The sequence below is a fragment of the Bos indicus genome, chromosome 13, assembly GCF_029378745.1.
Source record: "Bos indicus isolate NIAB-ARS_2022 breed Sahiwal x Tharparkar chromosome 13, NIAB-ARS_B.indTharparkar_mat_pri_1.0, whole genome shotgun sequence".
Taxonomy (NCBI): Eukaryota; Metazoa; Chordata; class Mammalia; order Artiodactyla; family Bovidae; genus Bos; species Bos indicus.
The window spans coordinates 66,450,067-66,471,815 of NC_091772.1; the positions used below are offsets into that span (position 1 = coordinate 66,450,067).

Consider the following 21,749-nt stretch of genomic DNA (forward strand, 5'->3'; position numbering starts at 1 on the left):
GTCACTGAGGGATGGTGTTAGGGAGAAAAATGATACGATCTTATTTACGTATTAAGGATCTGCTTTTACTGCTGTGTGATAAGGAGAGAGGTGAGGAGGAGGAAGGAAGGCTGTGAGGCCCTTGTGGCAAGGAGATGGGGGGTGGGGGGTGAAGCAGGTGGTGGGGGGGGGGGAAGGGTCAGACCGGGGAGGATTCTGGAGACAGAAATGGCAGGATTTCCTGGGACTCGATGGGAGGCGGGGAGGGCAGGGTAGACTCCAGGCTGACTCAAAGGGCTGGGTTTGGGAAACCAGATTGAAGGCTGGGCCTTTTGCAGAGAAGTGAAAGTGAAGTTGCTCAGTCATGTCCGACTCTTTGCGATCCCATGGACTGTAGCCTACCAGGCTCCTCTGTCCATGGGATTTTCCAGGCAAGGTTACTGGAGTGGGTTGCCATTTCCTTCTCCAGGAGATCTTCCCGACCCAGGGATTGAACCCAGGTCTCCCTCATTGTAGGCAGACGCTTTACCGTCTGAGCCACCAGGGAAGTCCAGGGCAAGGCAAGTTTGGGGAGAAGAAGTTAGCATTGTGATTGGCTTTGGTAAGTTGAAGAACATCAGTGTAGAGCTGTCAGCTGGGTAGCTTGGGCAGGCCAGTCTTGAGAGGGCAGGGCTAGGGACCTGCAATTGGAGTCATGAGTTCTACCCAGGATGAGAACATAGAGGAAGATGGAAGAGCCCATCCATGAGTCTTGAGGGAAATCACCACTTAGATGGTGGATGGAGAAGACAGTGAGGGGGGAGGTTTTTTTTTTTTTTTTTTAATTTTTGGCTGCACCCCACAGCATGTAGGACCTTAGTTCTGTGACCAGGGATCGAACCCATACCCCTGTAATGGAAGGCTGAGTCTTAACCAGTGGACTGCCAGGGAAGTCCCTAGTGGGGAGGCTAACTGGGAGGTCTTGGTGTCACGGAGGCCAAGGAAAGGTGTTTTTAGGAAGAAATGTCAGCTGGATCAGAAGCAGCCACAAGCCTGAGTGAGGGAAGGGTTGAAAAGCTGAACGGGCCAATGGGAATTGTTGAAAAGAACAGGTGGGGATGATGCCCAGCCAGTGGGCAGCACCATCACCTATGAAGAGCTGGTCCATGTTGGCAGGAGAAGTCCCAGTCCTTCCTCCTGAGTACATCCTCTGAGCACATCTCCCAGGTCCCAGCCCCCAACCCTTCCATCCCCACCAACCCTCAGAGCTTCCTTTTGCCTCTAATCTCACTCCCTTAGAAGTTCTTATAATGTCTTTTTGGTAAAAAGAAAAAAATTCTGAACCTCCATTTCAGACATTCAATTTCAAGCAGAAAATAATTATCCTGTCTCTACCTAGAGCTCGCTGCCTGTTGCTAGGTACCGAGAGTTACAAAAAAAAAAAAAGAAAGAAAAAACGAATAAAGACATGGCCCCAGACATGAGGCAGGATGAAACCACTGCTAATTAGAGATGCAGTCACTATGCAGAGGGCAGAGAAAAAGCCTCCAGAAAAACATGGAGATCAGGTTCCTTGGTAATACATACATGATTTAATTTGCCCCTTTCTGCAAACACAACTAATCCCTTCACCTATACACTTAATCCCACCATCTCTTTTACCTGTCCCTGCTTTTCAAACTCGGGCTCACACAGCCATCCTCTCTCCAAATGTCAGTCTGAAAGAAATAGCACCTTCTAGAAACTTCTGTCCCCCCCAAACCCCACTTTTCCCTCCTGCTTTCTCAGTCAGCCTCTAGTTCATCCTCCATGCAGTTGGGCTTTGCTCCCTTCCCCAAAGTTGCAGTGGCAGGGGTCCCCACAGTCCAGGTCCAGGGCATGACCTCATCTCCCCCAGTGTCTGTGCCTCTGGCCCATCAGTGGCCACTCCATCCTGGAAACTCCTCTTCAGGGGCTTTCGAGGCCCATCTTTCCTTATCTTCTCTTTCTCGAACTCTACTTTCGTGTCTACACTGGTCCCATCCAGTGTCAGTGTCATCCAGGGCTCTGTGTGCTCTTTCACTGAGTACCTTTCCTCTCAATCTCATACATCTTTAATGCTTTGCAGACCCACTGGGAGCTAATTCTCCAAACTGACTGTCCAGTCCAAGCCTCCTCTGAGCTCTAGACCAACACATTCATCCTTCTCTTTAACTACCACCCTCCCACGTGCAGTCCAGAGCTCCAGAACCTGAGAGCCAGTCATCTACCAACAACTCAGACACCTCAACTCTGTGACCAAAACGAAACTCTTGGTCTTTAAAAAAAAATTTATTTGGCTGTCTTAGCTACAGCATTCGGGATCTTTGCAGCACGCAGGATGTTCAGTTACAGCTTGCAAACTCTTAGTTGGGCCATGTGGGATCTAATCCCCTGACCAGGGATAGAATCCAGCCCCTCTGCATTGGAAGCATGGAGTCTTAGCCACCAGACCACCAGGGAAGTCCTCCTGATCTGTTTTTAATCACTTGATTATCCTTTTTTTTCATTCAAATTCCTAATCCTTCTTCCCACCAGCCATCCTCATCTGGGGTTTCCTATTCTGGAGAATGATGCCCCTGCTATGTAGGAGACACTTAGCAGTCACCTAGAATCTCCTTTGACCTCACCTGCAACATACCATCACGAGGCTGTGGATCTTACCTCCTAACCCTTTCCATCATCACCACTAGCTTGGTCCACGCCATCATCTCTTGCTTGGTCCAGTGCAGTTATCTGTTAATTTGTCTCCTCAAATCCACCCTTGCTTCCAATGATCCAATCTTCACAGAGCAGCCAGAGTGGTCATTTAAGAGTACACATCTTGGGCTTCCCTGGTGGTCTAGTGGTTGGGAATTCACCTGCCAGTGTTGGGGACACAGGTTCGATCCTTGGTTCCGGAAGATCTCACATGCCAAGGAGCAAGTAGCCCTGTGAGCCACAAGTACTGAGTCAGTGCTGTAGAGCCCAGGAGCCACAACTGCTGGAGCCCACACACCTAGAGCCCATGGTCCAAAACAAGGAAGGCTGGTGCACCAAACCTGGGGAGTGGCCTCTGCTTGCTGCAACTAGAGAGAGTTTGTGTGTGGCAACAAAGACCCAGTGCAGCCAAAAAAAAAGTTAAAAAAAAAAAAAAGAATACATATCTTTTTCATGCCCACATCCTGTTCAATGGTTTGAACGATTTCAAAGCAAGATGGACTTTGATTTCTCCAGTCTCATCATATATCATGGTTCCCTGGTCTTTGACATGATTCCCACCTGACAGTCATTTCTCTTTGCTTGTTGCTAACATAAACCACTCCTCATGACACAGACTGATCACTGACAGTCACAAAGGGCAGGACTATTTCTCTCATCAGTGACTGGCTTCTGAGTAGGTATTTGGTGCAAATCTGATCAATGAGAGTTTTTGGTGGTAGAGTCTTCTGGGAAGGGTTTCTTAGTCCTCAAAAAGAAGTATAAGGAAGAACCACTTTTTCCCATCCATCTCTGGATGTTAGTACTGTGGATATAATACCTGGAGTGGTTGCAGCCATATTGTGACCATGGGGACAGGAGCCCATACCCAGGGGCTGGGCGAACTGAAAGATGTACAAAAACTGGGTCCGTGATGACATTAGAGCTCCTCCCTTGCAACTCCTTGTTATGCATGGTAACAAATCTCTGTTTAACAATTTTTGAATTGGGTTTTCAGTCACTTGTGTCAAAATCATTCTTACTGTTAAGTGCTGTAGCCATGATGGCCTTCTGGTTTCTGGAATATATCATACACTCAGCACAGAGTTCTGCAAATGGCATATCCTTATGTGCAGAGCTCTTCTCATTTCTAGTTAATGTCCACTCCCCTGATCAAATGTTACTTCTCTGACCTAGGAAGATGTCTCCATGGCACTATCAGAGTTTAAAATTAGGGATTTCTTTATTGTCTTGATTAATATCTGGCTCCCTTGCTGGAGTGGCAGTTCTAGGTGGGGAAAGATGAGGCCTGTCTTTGTTCAGTGTTGTGTACCTTCAGACACAACTGTCCCACTGTTTAGATGAACCAAGTTCATGGATAGTCAGGATCCTAGAAGGTGGTGCAACCAAAATAATTTGACAGAAATTACTTTAATGAAAGGATGACTCCCAGGGTGTGGCAGGGATAAAGGTTCCAGCAATGACAAAGGACCCAGGGACGAACAACGGTTGGAAACCATCAGTACCTCTTGTTAGTCACTTAGTTGTGTCCAGCTCTTTGTAGCCCCAGGGACTGTAGCCCCTAGGCTCCTCTGCCCATGGGATTCTCCAGACAAGAATACTGGAGTGGGTTGCCATTTCCTCCTCCAGGGGATCTTCCCAAACCAGGGATTGAACCTGGGTCTCCTGCATTGCAGTCAGGATTCTTTACCATCTGAGCCACCAGGGAAGCCCTTTAGGCCTAAAGAGATGAGAGGAGGCTGTGGGTTTTCAGAACCTGGAGAGAAAGCTCTGGCTTTAAGAAAGGGACCCCACCTGTGGCCATGAGTAAGGATTGGTGGTCACTGCAAACCCACAGCCCACAGGCAGGTGATCAGGGGAGACTCATTCCCCTTTCCCCTCGACTCTCCCACTGGTTCTTCCATTGGTTAAACTCAACTAGAAGCCAGAGGGCAGGGAGCATGGGTGGTGGTACATGTTGGCCATCTAGGGCATGGGACAGGATGCAGAAAGATAGAGAATGGCTCTGGAGGGACCAGTGAACAATGTCCAGAACAGTCACCCAATGACCCTCCAGCTATTTCCCCTTTCTTGTCAGTCTTCACCACCCTGCAGAATCAGACAACCTGGCCTCCAGGTTTTCAGGATCGGAGAGGGCATCACAGGGAGACTTCTCCATGGTCCGTTCTCCTCCCCTGAGACATCTCCAGTCATACCCACTTTTTTCCTTTCAGCCAGGTTCAGAAGATGGATCCCAGTTCACAAATCATTCTCTTTTCATCCCCTCCCTCTCTGCAGGTGCCCCTTCTTTCAAGAGGAGGAAATTCTAGGACCTCTCATTTAAAAAAAATCCTCCATTGATCACTCGCATTTTTCTTGTTGCCTCCCAGCTCCTTCCCTAGTCTCCTAACCCTTATGTGGGAGAAGTCTGTATCTCCTCACCCAGTCACTCCAGCGCCCCCTATAAACTAGTTTTTGCCCCTTCACTCCCTGAAACAGTACTTGCTAAGGTTCATAATAGCCCCCTGATTGCTAAATTCAAAGGACTTGGCCTCTCATTTTTCTGAGATTTGGGCCATATCAGAGTTGATTACTTTCTCCTTGAAACTCTTCACTACCTCGGTTGCCTTGGCAACCCCCCTCTCCTAGTTGTTTGTCTCATCCCTCAAGTCTTTCCTTCTCCCTCTCCTTTGTCGACCACCTACCTTCAGTCAGCCCCTCAAATGTCACAGTAACTCACCCTGGGTCCTCTCCCTCCACTCTCTTTCTGGGGACCTTACTCATTCTTAGGTAAGAATTATCCATTAACCTCTGTCCCAGGGTCGACCCCTCCAGTCAAAATTCTTCCTGGTCTAGGATCCAGTTGGGCCGCACCAGGCTGCAGCCTCCAGCCCCAAACAGCTCTACCTGAGACTAAGCCCATTGTTATACCCCTCAAACTGGCCCCCGTATTGTTTCCCCTCCCAAGTATCCCTGCCCGCCACCATCCACGGAGGGTCCCACCCAAGACACATGGGCATCCCCCTTAGCTCTACCCTCACTTTCATCCTGACAGCTAACAATCACTGTGCATTTCTTTTCTAAAAGTTTCCAGGTTCTGTCCATCCTTCTTGCCCTTGCTCCAGGTCAGGTCTCATCCTACCTTGCCTGGACCATGACCAGAATCTATGAACTGATCTCCTTAGCTGGAGACTGTCACTTTTCCAAATCTAGCCTTCACAGGGCTTCCACAGTGATTTTCCCATGCCACAAATCTGAACATATCACCAATGTGAAAACAGCACCCACTGGCTGCAGGATGGTGTCCAAACTCCTTGATATGGAGGGCATCCGCGGCCCTGAGGGGTCTGATTTCTGTTCACATCTTCAGTCCACTTATCACATTCTCACTTTCTTCTCTCGTATTCCAGGAACACCAAATGCCCTCAAGCTCACTCTAGTTACTCCTCACTCCTGGGGCTTTGCTTTGCTGCTTCCTTTGCTTGGAATGTCCTTCCGATCCCTTGTAGCTTGCTCATTCCTACTTATCTTTAAGAAATCAGGCCAGTGGTCACTTGCTCTGGAAAGTTCTGTACACATCTGTGTTCCATGATTGCACTTACCATGCTGTATTATAATGGTCCACTTACACGATGTGTTGCTGGACACTATTCTATACGTTACTCAATGTGTTCCCCCACATACTTCCTTACCTGTCACTCTTTTGATGCATAACAAACAGGCCCAAACTTTACCTACTTAAAGGCATGATTTATTATTTCTCATGGTTCTGGGGATTGATAGGGCTCAGCTGGGTGGTTCTTGCTTAAAGTCACTTATGCAGTTGCAGGCAGAAGGCAGTTGGAGCTCAAGTCATCAAAGGCTCAACAGGGCTTACTGAGCAAGATTCACAAAGCTGGCAACCAAGGTTGTGGATCAGAGTGCTCACATGTGGATTCATATGGGTTGGACTTTTCACAACATGGCAGCTGGGTTGCAAGAGGGAATGTCCTGAGACCAAGTGTTTCAAGAAGCCTGTGCAGAAGTTACAAGGCTCCTAATGACCTAGTTTCACAAGTCCCAGAATGTCTTTTCTGCCATCGGCCTAATGTTCTGTTGGCCAAGTAAACACTAAGAGCAGCCCAGATTCACAGGGAGAGAAAGTAGACCCTACTTCTTGATGTGAGTAGTATGTGCATACGAGGAGGCAGGAATTGTTGGCAGCCATGTTGGAAACTAGCTTCCGTGGTCACCCTCTCTGCATTCAGTCGCAGCTTTGGGGGAAGATTTGGGTTGTGACAGCATGAAGGCAATGAGAAAGAAAGTCAATGGTTTCAAGTAGTCTCTTGAAACCTACAACAGAGATAGGGTGTTTGGTTGTGGTCAATGGTTTGTAAACAGAAAAGAACTCAGGGGACTCAGAACTGGAAACTGATGCCATGAACATGAAACAGGGATAATGCAGAAGCTGTCCTTCTGCCTGGAAGGAATAAAATTCTGACCATCTAGCAGAAGGAGGGGAATCACATGGAGACAGAACTAACAGTAGATGCTACATCTCCTGAAAGAAATTTGGGAGTATCCCAGAGTAGGAGGGAATATTGCCTGGTTTCTCATGGTATTTCCCAGGAAACCAACACATCCCAGCAAGGGCTGGAGAGCTTGAGAGCCCTGATGGGAGATGGTGTTTGACAGATGGGCCTGGGATGTCCTCCATGGTCCTGTGAGTCCTTGTGGCAAGGTAGGGGTGATGAGGGCATAGTATAGCCAGTGAGTACAGCTGGTGGACTTAAAAATGTTTTGTGGTCAGGACAAGGATTCAGGGGTGACGTGCTGGTTCAGAGGATGGCAGCTGATAGAGCCTGTGATCTAGGATCAGATGCATGCCCTGGGACCAGGTCAAAACAGGAGATCCCAGAACATGATGCACCCTCAGGAGAAGGGAAGGAGCAGTGGAAAGCAGAGAAGATGGAAGCAGACCAAGAATCTACTTAAGAGAGACTTAGGAAACATCCAGATGCAACTGCATTTACCTTGAACTGAAAAGATTTTGTGCTTCTGAACAGAAAGGGGTAGGGGTGCAGGTAAGAGTGACCTTGATCATGGAGAAATAAAAGAAGCTGTATTTTGGCAAGGCTCTGTTTGTGGCAGTTTCTGGGCCAGCAAACTGGGGCCATCTTCAACTTTTCATTCTTTCTCATCTCTTGTGCTTTGTCAGACTCAAGCTTCCTATCTCTACCTCTAATGTTGCTCTTTTAACCATCTCACTTCTAAAAAATATATATTTTTGGCTGCACTGGGTCTTTGTCGCTGAGGGCTTTCTCTAGTTGCTCAGAGTGGGGACTACTCTCTGCAGTGAGTGGGCTTCTCATTGTGGTGGCTTCTCTTGTTGCAGAGCACGGGCTCTAGATGCACAGGCTTCAGTGGCTGTGGCTTGGAGGCTTAGCTGCTCTGCAGCATGCAGGATCTTCCTGGACCAGGAACAGAACCGGTGTCTCTTACATTGGAAGGCAAGTTCTTTACCACCGGGCCACCAGAGAAGCCCCTCTACCTCTGTGTCTTGAATCCACCTCTTCCCCACCTGCCCTGTGGTTCGGCTCAGCCCTGCATCTCTTCTCACCTGGACAGCAGTGGCAGTCTTTGGATAAAAACCCAAACTCCTCAGCCTGACACATGAGTCACTGCTCTCCCTCCAGTTGCATTCACGCCCCAAACCTGCGTGCCCCACCCATGCTGGACTCATTTCTGTCCTTGGTGTGTCCCACGGAGGCTGCTGGCCATACAGGGGCCCGGTAAGCGATGAGACCCATGCCCACTTTGCCTGCTCCACTGCCCTCCCCTAATCTTGCAGCTCTCAAATCTTTTGAAGCCAACTCTTTATCTAGGATTTTACCCAGGATGTTTCTTTTAAGCTCTGGGCCCTTCCTTTTCCTGTATTAAAATTTATCTCTCTCAGTGTCATCTCCTAAGAATTTGGGTCTTTTCATTTCTGTAATTGCAAAAGTAATTTGTGGACATCTTAGAAAAGTGCTAAGTACCCAAAGTACCCAGAGGCAAACACTGTCCACATATTAACAAGAAGATAGAAGAGCAGCCTTCTCCCCATCCCCAAACTCTCACCTCAGAATATGTGATCTGCTCCTTGGGGTCACCTCCCAGCTCTATGAAGCTCTTAGATCCCTCGTATTAGGAAGGCTGCTTTCACCAGCTAACAAAACACCCAAGAGTGACTTAAACAGTAAGAACATTTTATTTATTTCAAAGAAAGTCCAGAAGTCAGTGGTGCCAGGTGCTCAAGCTGGAGTCAGCACAGAGTTGCATCTCCTGGCCTTCCCCTCCTGGTCACAAGATGGCTGTCAGAGCTCCAAGCATCATGTTTTCACCCAACAGCACCTAAGCGGAAAGGAAGGGGCAGGGCCAATAAAGCCTTCCAGATGCATCTCTTTAATCAGGGAGGAAAGTGCTTCCTTAAAGCTGCCTCATAATGTCCCTGAACAAGACCCTAGTCAAAATTAGGTCATGAGAGTTCTCGGACCAGCATTTACGACACCCGATTTCTAGTTCATAAGACCCACTAATGTCCCATGTGGCAGATGAGGCTTTGGGTCACTTGGAAGCTGCTCCCCTCCCTCCTTGATTCTCCCACCAAAGCTGTCAAATAGCTCTGCTGGTTATCTTTTTATTTTTTTTGGAGGATAACTGCTTTACAATGTTGTGCAGTTTCTGCTGTACAATGAAGTGAATCAGTTGTATGTACGCATCCCATCCCACTCATCTGGGTCTCCACAGAGCCCCGAGCTGAGCTCCCTGTGCTCTACGGCAGTTTCCACTAGCTACCTGTTATACACACGGTGGTCACTGTACATCAGCCATGTCAATCCTAACCTCCCAGCCCACTCCGCCCTCCCCTTCCCCACCCGAGCCCACGTCCGTTCTCTCCATCTGCGTTTCTCTTTCTGCCCTGCAAATAGGCCCATCAGTACCATTTTCTAGATTCTACATTTATGTGTTAATATACTGACTCGATGGACATGAGTTTGGGCAAATTCCAAGGGAGAGTGAAGGACAGGGAAGTCTGGCGTGCTAGTCTGTGGGGTTGCAAAGAGTCAGACACGACTTAGAGACTGAACAAAATCAAATATGATATTTGTTTTTCTCTTTCTGACTTACTCCACTCTATGATGGACTCTAGGTCCATCCATGTCTCTACAAATGATCCAATTTCATTGCTTTTTGTGGCTAAGTAATATCCATTGTTTATCCATTCTTCTGTTGATGGACATTTAGGTTGCCTCCACGTCCTGGCTATTGTAAACAGTGCTGCAGTGAACACTGCGGTGCACGTATCTTTCTGAATTATGGTCTCATTTTAAGAAATCTACTTCCTCTCCACTCCTGACTGACTCCACTGTGTGTCCACAGATGCTCCTGTGCCTCCCCCTGCACCCCTGTCAGTCCTCTGACCCGCTTCCCTCCACTGCTGTCTCCCAGCTTCCGTATCTTCACTTTAACGTTATGATGGATGATATTGACATTCCATTCAGTAACTATAACATCAATAAAATCCAGGTCAATACAAAAACTGACTCTCAATGAAAAGTGAAAAGGAAAAGATAAACTTCTCATCATTTGAGTCAACGATACCATCAATCCCCACGGGGACCTACTATGTACTTACGAGTTTTTAGAAAGTGAACACTGAGCCCATCACAGTGGCAGCCTCGGGGGAAGAAGAAGGAAATGGGATGGCAGTGGGTGGCCAAAAGGGACTTGAGCTTCATTGGCAATGTTCTATTTCTTAAAAAGGAGAATGTATTCATGTTGCGCTTGTGTCATTAAACTTTAATTTGGAAAAATTCCCATTCATTTCCAGCCAATTATGTCAGCTCTGCATGTTTGGCAGTGCTTGCATGTTTGTGTCCAGGGAGGAAGGACGTTCACTTTGTGTGTGTCTATGAATGAAATACAGTGATTAGTAGATTTAAAAAAATGTAGCAAGCAAGAGAAAAAACAAAGCGGAGGAAGTAGAGAGAACTCATTGACAACAATAATAAAAAAGTATAGGAATAAACACATTAGGAAATGGGTAGGTTCTTTATGAAGAAAACCATAAAATGGGACTGAAGGGGAGATAAGATGATCAGAATAAGTGTAGGGATCTTCTGTGTTCATGGATTGAAAGCCTTAGTATTGTATTAATGTCGATTTCCCCCAAATTAATCTTTAAATTCACAGAACTTGACAAGCAGGTTTTCAAATTCATGAAGAGGCGTTAATAGTTAGCAGAGATAATTGAAAAGGAAGCACACTGAAATGAAGCATTTCACTTAACAGGTACCAAAAGGTGGTCTAAAGCTATGGTGAAAGAGTGTGAAGCAGACAGAAATACACAGCCAGGTGAAACAGAACAAGGGCCTCAGACCTACCTAGACATGGCGATTCAGTGTGTGAGGGAGCTTCATCTCAGCTCAGTGGAGAGAATGAACTAGTCAATCCATCATGTTGTAATAATCAGCTGTACATTTGGAGAAAGGTTAGATCATATCTCATTTCAATCATAAACATACATTCCAGCTGCACTAAAGACCCACAGAAAAACAAAATTACTAGAAGGGAATGCAGAATATATTTAAACCTTAGGAGTAAAAAAGGCCTAAACACGACCTACAAATAAAAGGAATAAAGGAAAAAAAATAATAAATTTGGTTATGTCAAAATTGATAACTTCTAACAAAAGTTCCTAAAAAAATCTGAAGGCAACAGACAAGCTGGAAGTAAATAACTGCCCACACACATACACATACACACAAAAGATTAACAGATTATATCATGAGACTCATAAAATCAGTAAGATAAAGACAAACAACCTAATTTTTTTAATGAGCAAAAATAGATTATTCAGAAAATAGAAAATACAAATGTCTAATACACATCTGAAAATCTCACTAGCAAACAAGTATGTATAAACTTTAAAAAACAATTCAATTTCACCCATCAAATTGGCAAATATTTAAAACAACTACTTATGGTGTGGGGATTGGAATCCTCTCATACCCTCTGGCCAGAAGTGTAAATGGTACAGAGATTATGGAGGACACTTTGGTAATATCTGAAACTAAAAACGTGGGAACCTTGAGAAGCAAAATGCCACTTCTCAACCACTACCCTAGAGAAACATTACAGAAGAGGCAAGTGTGAGGCTGTTTTCAGTGGCATTGCTTATGAAGGAGGAAAGAAAAGATAGAACTAGATGTACACAGATCTTAAGGAAGGAAAGACGTGGCCCATTCATGGGAATGAATATAACACAGCTACTAAAAGGAACTGGCAAGGGCTATTTGTATCAATATGAGTATATCCTAGAAATATATGGTGGAGGGAAAATGCAGCTTACAGTAAAATCTCTATAAAGTGGGATGACTCATTCAAAATACCTCCATCAATACTCTACATTTATATGGAAGGAGATACATAAAACTGTGAGGAAGGCAGGGGAACCAGGACTTGGAGGATGGCCGAAGGAAATTTTAGTTACATTCATATTGTTCTACTTTTAAAAGGAAAATGTATTCATGCTTCACTTCTTTAATTAAAGTATAATCAGAAAAGATTTTAATTTGTTTTCAGCCAATTATGCCAGCTCTGTGTGTTTGGTTGTGCTCAAAGGTTTGTGCCCAGGAGGAAGAACATTCACTTTGCATGCGTGTCTGCAAGTCAAGCCCACTGATTAGTAAACAGGCTGAAATGAAATATGGAAAAACAAGGGCCAAACAAACAAGAGAACAGGAAGTCCTATTCACAGTTGACAACAAAGTCTGTAATAAACCCAGGAATAAATTTATCAAGAGATACGTAGGTCTTTAACTAGAGAAAGCCATAAAAACTTGCCTGAAAGACATAGATGAGGACTGGAATTGAGAGATACTGCAGTGAGCATCGAGGGGAGGCTCAAATATGATAAAGGTGTCGATTTTCTTCAAACTTATCCAAAACTCAATGTGATCCCAATTTAAAAAACTAGCAAAATTGTTCCTGAAACTTGACAGGCTATTTAAAAATTTATGTGGTGGGCCAAATATGCAAGGATGACCAAGGCCATTTTACAAAAACAACAAAGAAGGTGGGATTTGTCCCACCATTTAGCACAGCATTTTATCAAGCTCAGGAATAGACAAATAGATCAGTGGACCTGAAAGAGCTCTGACATAAAGCCGCAATGGAATTTAGTGTCAGGTAGAGGCAGCAATTTTAAATTACTGAAGAAATGACATGTTATCCAATAAATGGTATTGAAAAAATTGGTTATCAATTTTGACATTTTAAAAAATTAAGCACTGATATCACACTTAAAATTAGCTTCATATTCAATAAAGACTTAAATGTGAAAATAATAAAACATATATGCAAGAAGGAAAATTACAAAAGCTTTAGGAAAAACACAGGAAAATGGTTGTGATCTTAGTATAGAGAGGGCCTTCTTAAGGCAAGATGAGATTCTAAATTTGACATAGAAATGAAAAGTTCTATGATGAAAGATACAATACAGTTAAAATGACAAGGGTCACAATGGTAGAGAATTATGTGCAACGCATAGAGTAAACAAGGAATTAATATACAAAATTAAGAGATCCTTTAAGTCAGGAAGAAATGAACAACACAGAAGAAAGATGGACAGAGGAGATGCACAGATGACCCCAATGGGAGGAAATAAGAATGGCCAGGAGACTTGGGAGGAGGCCATGGTGTGGCCAGGAAAACACAAATGAAACCAAGAAGAAACCACTTTTTATCATCCATCAGATCCATAAGCTTTACAAGCTGTCAATGGTCTGAAACAAGGGAGATTGACATTTACTTGTGGAAGGATCTTAAATTGGCACAGCAGCTTTCAAAGCTGACCTGGGCTGTGTCTATGAAAACTGAAACAGTGGCCACCATAGAGGCTAGAGTTCTACTCTCAGGTACTACCCTAGAGAAACATTTCAGGAGCTGGCAGGTGCCAAGGTGTTCCTGGCAGTATTCGTCATTATAGTGGGCAGAGAGGAGGAACCCCCCGGTCTATGGATGTCAGAGAAGGGGAAACAGTACAGTTGTGAGCATGAGTACTATACTAAGCAGACAGCTGTTAAAAAGCAGGAACAGGAGCTGCTATATCACTAACCTGGGGAACTCCCCCCAAATATAAGATTAAAGGAAAAATGCAGGATACAGTATAAGACCTATGACTCGGTATAATTTATTGAAAATACCTCCATCAATACTATCTATATATTTACTATGGAAGGCAAAACATAAAACTCTGAACAGTGGTCACCTGTGTGGAGGGGGAAGGGACCAGGATCTCAGGTGACCAAAGGAAACGTTAATTACATTCATATTGTTCTACTTTTAAATGGGAAATGTATTCATGCTTTACTTCTTTAATTAAGTCTAATCTGGAGAGATTTAATTTATTTCAGCCAATTATGCCGGCTCTGCAAGTGTGGTTGTGCTTGCATGTTTGTGCCCAAGGAGGAAGAATGTTACTTTGCATGTGTGCCTGCAAGTCAAGCCCACTGATTAGTAAACAGGTTGAAATTAAATATGGAAAAACAAGGGCCAAACAAACAAGGGGAGAGGAGATCCTATTCACAGTTGCCAACAAAACCTGTAATAAACCTAGGAAGAAATTTATCAAGAAATATGCAAGATTTTAACTAGAGAAAGCCTCCAGTTACAATAAATAAATAAAACTTCCCTGAAAGACATAAAAGATGACCAGAACTGAGAGACAGAGCAATAAGCAGTGGGAGAAAGATTCAAATATGAAAAAGGTGTCAATTTTCTTCAAAGATATCCAAAACTCCATGTGATCCCAATATACTAGCAAAATTGTTCCTGAAACTTGACAGGCTATTTAAAAATTCATGTGGTAGGCCAAATATGCAAGGATGACCAAGGCAATTTTACAAAAAAAAAGAGGGTGGGATTTGTCCCGTCACTTAGCAAAGCATATTATCAAGCTCAGGAGTAGACAAATGGATCAGTGGACAAGAAAGAGATCTCACATAGACCCCCACTGGAGTTTAGTATCAGGCAGAGGCAGCAATTTTAAATCAGTGGAGAAATGATACATTACTCCATAAATGGTGTTGGGACGATTACCTATCCATTTAGGGGGGATGGGAAGGGATTAAAGTTAGACCCTAAGATTTGTGCATAAGAAATTTATTTTTTAGATATAGTATAAGAGCTTAAATATGTATGTATGTAGAAACTATAAATTTTTGAGAAGGAAATACAGGAAATATTTATGACCTTGACATAGGAAAGGCTTTCTTCAATAAGACTGCAAAAATGGCATAACATTAAGATTGACAAATTTGATTGTATCAAAATTTAAATTTCTCGAAGACAAAAAGGTACTATGCAATTAAATGACACACATCGCAATGTAGAAAACATCTGCAATATACATGACAAAGTATTAATATTCAAATACATAACGAATTCTTAAACATCAATAGCAAAAAGACAAAAAATGGACAGTAAACACATGAAGACTTCAGCCTCGTAGGTAATTAAGAAAAATACCAACTAAAGCAAGATACTATTTTTCACTGGTTAAAAATGGAAAACCTGGACATGGTCTGGGGAAATGGACACACACACTCTGAGCAGGAGAAAGGAGCAAATGGAGAACATTTTTAGAAATCTCTATTAGAATTTAAGATATGCATTCCCTACAATCCATCAGTTCCATTTCTAAGTATCTATCCCAGAGAAATACTTGTACATGTGCAAAATGAGCAATCCTAAGAGGCTCTTACAGGTGTGTCTTAATGGAATGACACTGGAAACGCTTTAATAGTCAATCAATAGGAAATAGGAAATCAAACACAGTGTAACTGGCTAGGGCCGCCAGCTGCCAGTGGCAAGGAGCTCTGTGGCCCAGTGTCAGCTATTCCAGGAGTCTCACAGCGTGCTAAGCTGAGTAACACCTCCAGCTTGTACACACCATGTCTGTGTAAACAAACACACAAAAGAGAACAGAAGACATGCTTCAGTGGGCTTTGGAAAACATTTTGGATAAGCAGCAAAAAACCTAAGAGCAGTTACCTCAGCAGGGCGAGAGGGGTCTTGCTGGAGGCTGGGGGTGGGGTGTATTCAGTAGAGACTTCTTTATCTGTAATACTCTAATCTTATTGAAAGGAAAATGTATTCATGTATTACTTGTATAATTAAATTTTAATTCAAAAATTCTAATTCATTTCCAGTCAATTAGTTCTACTTTATATGTGTGCTGTGTTCTCATTTGTGTACCCAGGGACAAAGCACATTTACTCCGAGAGTGTGTCAGTGAATGAAGCATCGTGATTAGTAAACTGATTAAAATTTGGAAAGCAAAAAGAAAAAAAGAAAAGCCTTTTACACTCATAAAAAGAACACAACTGATAAGGTACTCAGGAATAAACCTAATAAGAAATGTGAAAAACCTTTACGACAAAATCGACCAACCTTTATTAAAAGGCATTAAAAATCAACCCAAACAAATAAGACTTTGATTAAATGGAGACAGATACTAGTTCACAGATGGGAAGAACAGGTATCCCAAAGATGTCATTTCTCCCTTCAGTGAAATCCCTCTCAAAATTCCCACAGGATTTTCATGGAACTTCGACAAGCTGATTCTAAAGTGTGTGTGTGAAAAAGTAAATGTGCAATACAACCAACGTACTTTTAAAAAAAGAATAAAGGAAAAAAATAAAATAAAATAAAAAAAGAATAAAGGGCCAGGAAGGGAGGGGCACTTACCTGATCAGGTAGGAAGATGAAGCTTTTGCTTATTAAAATCTGGTGCTGGCCCAGAAGTAGACAAACAGATCAACAGACCTGAACAGAGTGTAGACATAGGGAACTGGGAGAAAAGATAGTGCTGGAACAATAAATGGTGCTTAGCCACCTGGTTATCCGTTCGGAAAAAGATCAAATTAGATCTCTGTGTCACATTAAACGTGAAAATACATTTAAGATGGGTCTAAAGACAAACATTGAAAAAAAATACAGATGTCTTCAGTGTAAATGTAGAATGTGTATATCATTCACAAGGTAGGGAGGCTTCTTAAGACGGATGAGCTATCTGCTCTGGTGCTAGCATTGCAGATGTTATCACCGAAGTTTTATATGATGCTTTAATATCCGGTCTCCTGTCGGAGCGTGCCTCCAACCTTCCGCACATGTCCAGGTGGAGCGTCCACCTGCACCTCACAGACTCCTCTTCCTCTTTCTCTCAGCTCAACCTGATCCTGGAAAGACGGACTGTGATCCTCGACGGACTGAGGTTGAATCCAGCTCCTGTTATTTGTGCTCGATGTCAGCAAGGCACTTCCTTCTGTTTTTTTTGGGGGGAGGGGGGCACTATGCTAGGTCTTCATCGCGGTGTGTGAGCTTAGTCGCCCTGAGGCATGTGGGATCTTAGTTCCCCTGAGGTGTTGAACCCACATCCCCTGCACTGGGAGGTGGATTCTTGGCCACTGGACCACTAGAGGAAGTTCCTCCTCTGGTTTCTGCTCCCTCCTCTATGATGGGAGGTGATGCTCTCCTTCTTCCGGGGGAGGTGAAGTTCATATGAGAGGATGAATGTGAAAGGCATAAATGGGACAGAATGTATAAGGATGAAGACAGCTGACTCTTGTACTCTCTCTCCACCCTCCACCACCCCAAACTCCTGCCACCAGGACTTTATACCAATTCTTTCCCACACTGTACTTCTGGAGAATTATCACAGATTCTTTTTGGTCAAAGAGTTTGAATGTTGACTTCAGATTTTTCATTCCAAGGCAGATAATATTGATTCGGCACCCAAAGACCTTACTGCCTGTTGCTAGGTGCTGAGAAACACCAAAAATAATAAGACATGATCCCAGCCCTGAGACAGGATAAAAGTGGTGCTAATTAGAGTTGTATTTGGTACACAGGTCAGATAAAAGCTCCCCAAAGAACATGGAGATCAAGATACTGTCTAAAAGGTAAATAATTAAGTTTTGCCCCATTCAGTCAAATATACATTATTGCCCCAAACTAATTTATCCACCACTACACTTGAACCCAACCCCTGTGGGAACTCATTTCACTAATTGTCTCCATCCTTAATCACTCCATTACTCAGGCTCCCTTCCCTCAGAATATCTGTATGCCAGTATTGCTATTTCCTTGAAGACTAAAATTTCATTTAAAGGCCTTAGACTTTGCTCCCTCACTTCTCTCCTTAATCACCCCCTACGCAGGCTGTCTCTGCTACGGTCCCCTGAGGTCTCCCATGGGCCCTGGGGGGGTACCAATCAGGAGAGACACTACACTGCCCAATTCCAGGGGTGCCATGGCGATTGGGCAGTTGCACCTCAGAAGAGCTCCTGGATTTGCCCTTGACCTCTGACCTTTCTGCACATAACCACTGCTGACCACTCCATCTTTCTGTTGAAAGACCTCTCTCGCCCTTTCTTTTCCGTGCCCCAAGAGGATCTTTTTTTCTACAGGCCCCCAAATGTTGATGCTTGGCCTCTTCTTCCTCAGCCTCCCTCATCTCCTCAGAATGCTCCAGAAACCTGATACCATTTCAGTTCACATTTTCACTCAGGATCCCGCAGGAGCACTGAAACGGTCTCTGTGATTTCTCACTCTGGGTTCCAGGTCCACGCATTCAACCACTTCCTCCCCAGCTCCTAGCTTGCATGTCTCAGCTGTCTACCACCAGACTTGGGGGTCTGCCTCACAGACCTCGTTTCTTTGTAGGGCTCCCCAGTTCTGAGGAAAGCACTGCCACACCACCAGTAAGGCAAGCCCTAAACTCAGGGGTCGTCTGGAACACCTCCTCCCCTCCTTACTCATCTTCCTTCCATACAGCACCAAGACCGACCAGAATGTGTTGTCCAAATACTGTCCACCAGGACAACAGAAACTTCCCAACTTGTCTCCCTAAGTCCACCTGTGCTTCCTCTAATGACTTCTCCAGGACCAGCCAGTCTCAGAGCACAGGAAATATTCAGGCAGGTCTCAAACACGCTTCCCTCACTCTCGGGAGGTACACAGGAGCTCAGCCCCGGCCTCCAGAGCTCTGCCCACCCAGCCCTGCCTGCCTCTCTGGCCTCAGTGCGCCTCTCTGTGCACAGGCGGGCGGGTCCCTCTGGCCATAAGGCTCTTCTGGAATCTGTTCAGTCCCATGAACTCTGTCCCCTTAACAGCTTGGTTCAAGTGTCGCCACTGCAGGGAAGCCTCTGGAGTTGGCCTGGGGCAGGGGCCCTGGTACATCCTCCAGCACTCGCTACCTTTCTTTCAGAGTGTGTTCTGTCAACGTTGGAAATCACACATTTATGTGTGTGATTATGTGATTCACATCTTTCTCCCCTACTATCATATAAATGCCACAAGAACAGAAATCTGCCTATTTCAATTCATTCACCACAGAATCCACAATGCTGGGCAGACTGCCAGGCACAAACAGGTGGTAAACTAGAATATGTGGAATGAATCAACTTTGTCACTAAACAACACTTATCGAATCTGGGAGTGGATATCAGCCTATGAACTTGCTCCTGTCTTCCCTTTGCTCAACCTCCCCACTCTTGTCCTTCACATCTCCAAGTCTTCCTTCCGGACTCCTCAAAGAACTCTCGGTGACGAATTCACCTCCTCCTCACATCTCAACATTATTCAAGTTTTGCCCCATCACTCCCCCAAAATGCTCTTATTGAGGGCATCCAAAGCTTACTAATCATCAGATCCAAAGGCGGGGGTGCGGGGGGGGGAGTCTGTCTTTATCTTATTGGAATTCTCTGCTGCATTTGACAGTGTTGATTACTTTCTCCTTGAAACCCTTCACTACCTTGGTTTCCATGGCAACCCACTCTCCTGGTTGGTTGTCGCATGTCTCAAGCCTTTCCTTCTCTTTCTCCTTTGTCACCTACCCACACCTTGATTAGTACTTCAAGTGTCACTGTACCGTAGGATTCTGCCCTGGGCCCCGTCCCATTCTCTTTCTCTGGTGATCTTACTCATTCTCAGGGTTCCTGTTACTTGAGTGGCCACGGCCTTAGGCCAGTACTCCCAGCAGAATTTTTTTCTGATCCCCTGATCCTTGACTCAAGTGCCTGCTGGGCTCTACCTGACTATGATCCTGACCCCTTGGCTGTATCTGAGACCACTGTCTTGCCCCTCAAACTCACTCCCCATCTTCCCAGGGGCCTCCCCACTGTCTACCCAAGACACACAGGAGTCTTTTGTCTTCACTCTCTCTCTCCTCCTAAAAGCCAATCATCATTTCTGGTTTTTAATCTCCTCTAAGTTCTGGATCTACTCCCTCTCCACTGGTTGAGTTCAGACTTCTCTCACTCTTATCTGGACAATGGCCTCCTAAACAAGTCTGCCTGCCTCTGTCTGGTTCCTTCTTAGTAGATGTCTGGGGGCGAGGGTGGGGATGTCGGGCTTTCCAGCATTCTTTATTGCCTCCTTAACAGCCCTTGTTACGTTCAGGGAGATTTCCTGTTCTCCATTTTACATGGCTGTGGTGCGACATGGGATGCTCTCTCACACAGAACCCACAGAAGCCCCTCCTTCAGGCCCCACCTCTTGCCACCCAGCTCTTATCAGGCGATGGCATGAGGCCCAAGTGCAACCAGTTAGACCAAGACTCCTTCTTGGTCTAAGGAGATACTGGGTTTCCCAGGTGGCTCAGTGGTAAAGAATCCACCTGCTAATGCAGGAGACACGGGTTCGATCCCTGGGTCAGGAAGCTCCCCTGGAGAAGGGCATGGTAACCCATGCCAGTATTCTTGTCTGGAAAATCCCTGGACAGAGGAGCCTGGTGGGCTACAGCCCATGGGGTCACAAAGAGTCAGACATGACAGTGCCTGAGCACACGTGCTAGATTACACCAGGAGTGGTGTGAAGACCCTGAACGCAGTATTCAAGACCTCTGCCCACCGACTTCATTGCTCATGATTCTTTCCTTCTATCCTGCCACTCTAGGTCTCAGTTTCCTAATCCGTGAAATGGGGCTAGCAGTCTCTGTCTGCCTCAGTAAGGACAGGAGGGTGGATTTGTAATGACCAGATGAAACAACAATCACAACCTCACCATTAAAAATTATGAAGAGCAGTACCCACACCAGAATGCAGAGTGCATTTCCTGAGACCCAGACAGCCTCACAGACAGCTTCAACTTTGACTTTCATTTCCCTGTTTGTTGATTCCTTGGGAATAGTCACAGAATCTTTGTGGTTTAAAAAAAAAAATTCTGAACCTCCATTTCAGACATTTGATTTCAAGCAGGAAATAATTATTCTGTCTTTACCTAGCTCGCTGCCTGTTGCTAGGTACCGAAAGGTACAAAAATGAATAAGACACAGCCCCAAACAGGAGGCAGGATGAAACTACTGCTAATTAGAGCTGCAGTCAGTACTCAGAGGGCAGAAAAACAACCTTCAGAAAAACACAGGGATCAGGTTACTTGGTAAAATGTACATGATTTAATTTTGCCCCTTTCCACCAACACAACTAATCCCTTCACCTATACACTTAATCCCACTGCTCCAGGGGCCCCTTTCATTACCTGTCCCTGCTCTTGTGTCCTCACATAGCCCTCCTCCCTCCAAATGTCAATGTGTAAGAGACAGTACCTTCTAGAAACTTCTGTCCCCTCGGGTCTCCCTTTCCCCTCCTGCTTTCTCAGCAGTCTCTAGATCACCCCCACCCAGTTGGGTTTTGCCCCCTACCCCAAAGCTGCTATGGCTGGGGTCCCCAAAGACCAGGGATACTCTCATCTCCTCTGACTTCTGTGCCTTTCGCACATTAATGGTCATGCTGACCTCTGGAAGCTCTCTCCTCCCTGGACTTCCAGGGCCCCCAATTTTTCAGCCCTTTCTCCCCCCTCGCCCCACCACCTCGCCCCGCTTAGACTCCTCAGCAGCATCCCTGTATCCGTCCCTGAAATGTCGGTCACAGCTCAGTGTCTGGCTCTGCTCCATGAACTCTGCACTTCTCTGAGTTCTCCATCTACCCCCTGGGGACAGGCTCACACCTCCTTTGTGAGCTCCAGACTGGCAGACAGACTTTCTTGGAAACAGCTCTAGTCAAGGTCAC

General features: G+C 45.0%; 1 long non-coding RNA gene across 4 annotated transcripts; it reads right to left on the minus strand.

The window, feature by feature from the left end:
- Window positions 1-8,865: 8,865 nt before the first annotated feature.
- LOC139186581 (uncharacterized) lies at window positions 8,866-21,501 on the minus strand. Of its 4 annotated transcripts, XR_011570214.1 has the most exons (4): window positions 16,429-16,443; window positions 11,061-11,149; window positions 10,313-10,586; window positions 8,866-9,027 (listed from the first exon to the last, which is right to left on the minus strand). It is a non-coding gene; the product is annotated as an uncharacterized lncRNA (long non-coding RNA). The 4 variants fall into 4 exon arrangements; XR_011570213.1 differs by having other exon boundaries at window positions 10,313-11,149; window positions 16,429-21,318; XR_011570212.1 differs by having other exon boundaries at window positions 10,313-11,149; window positions 15,733-21,317.
- Between the last annotated feature and the right edge of the window lie 248 nt (window positions 21,502-21,749).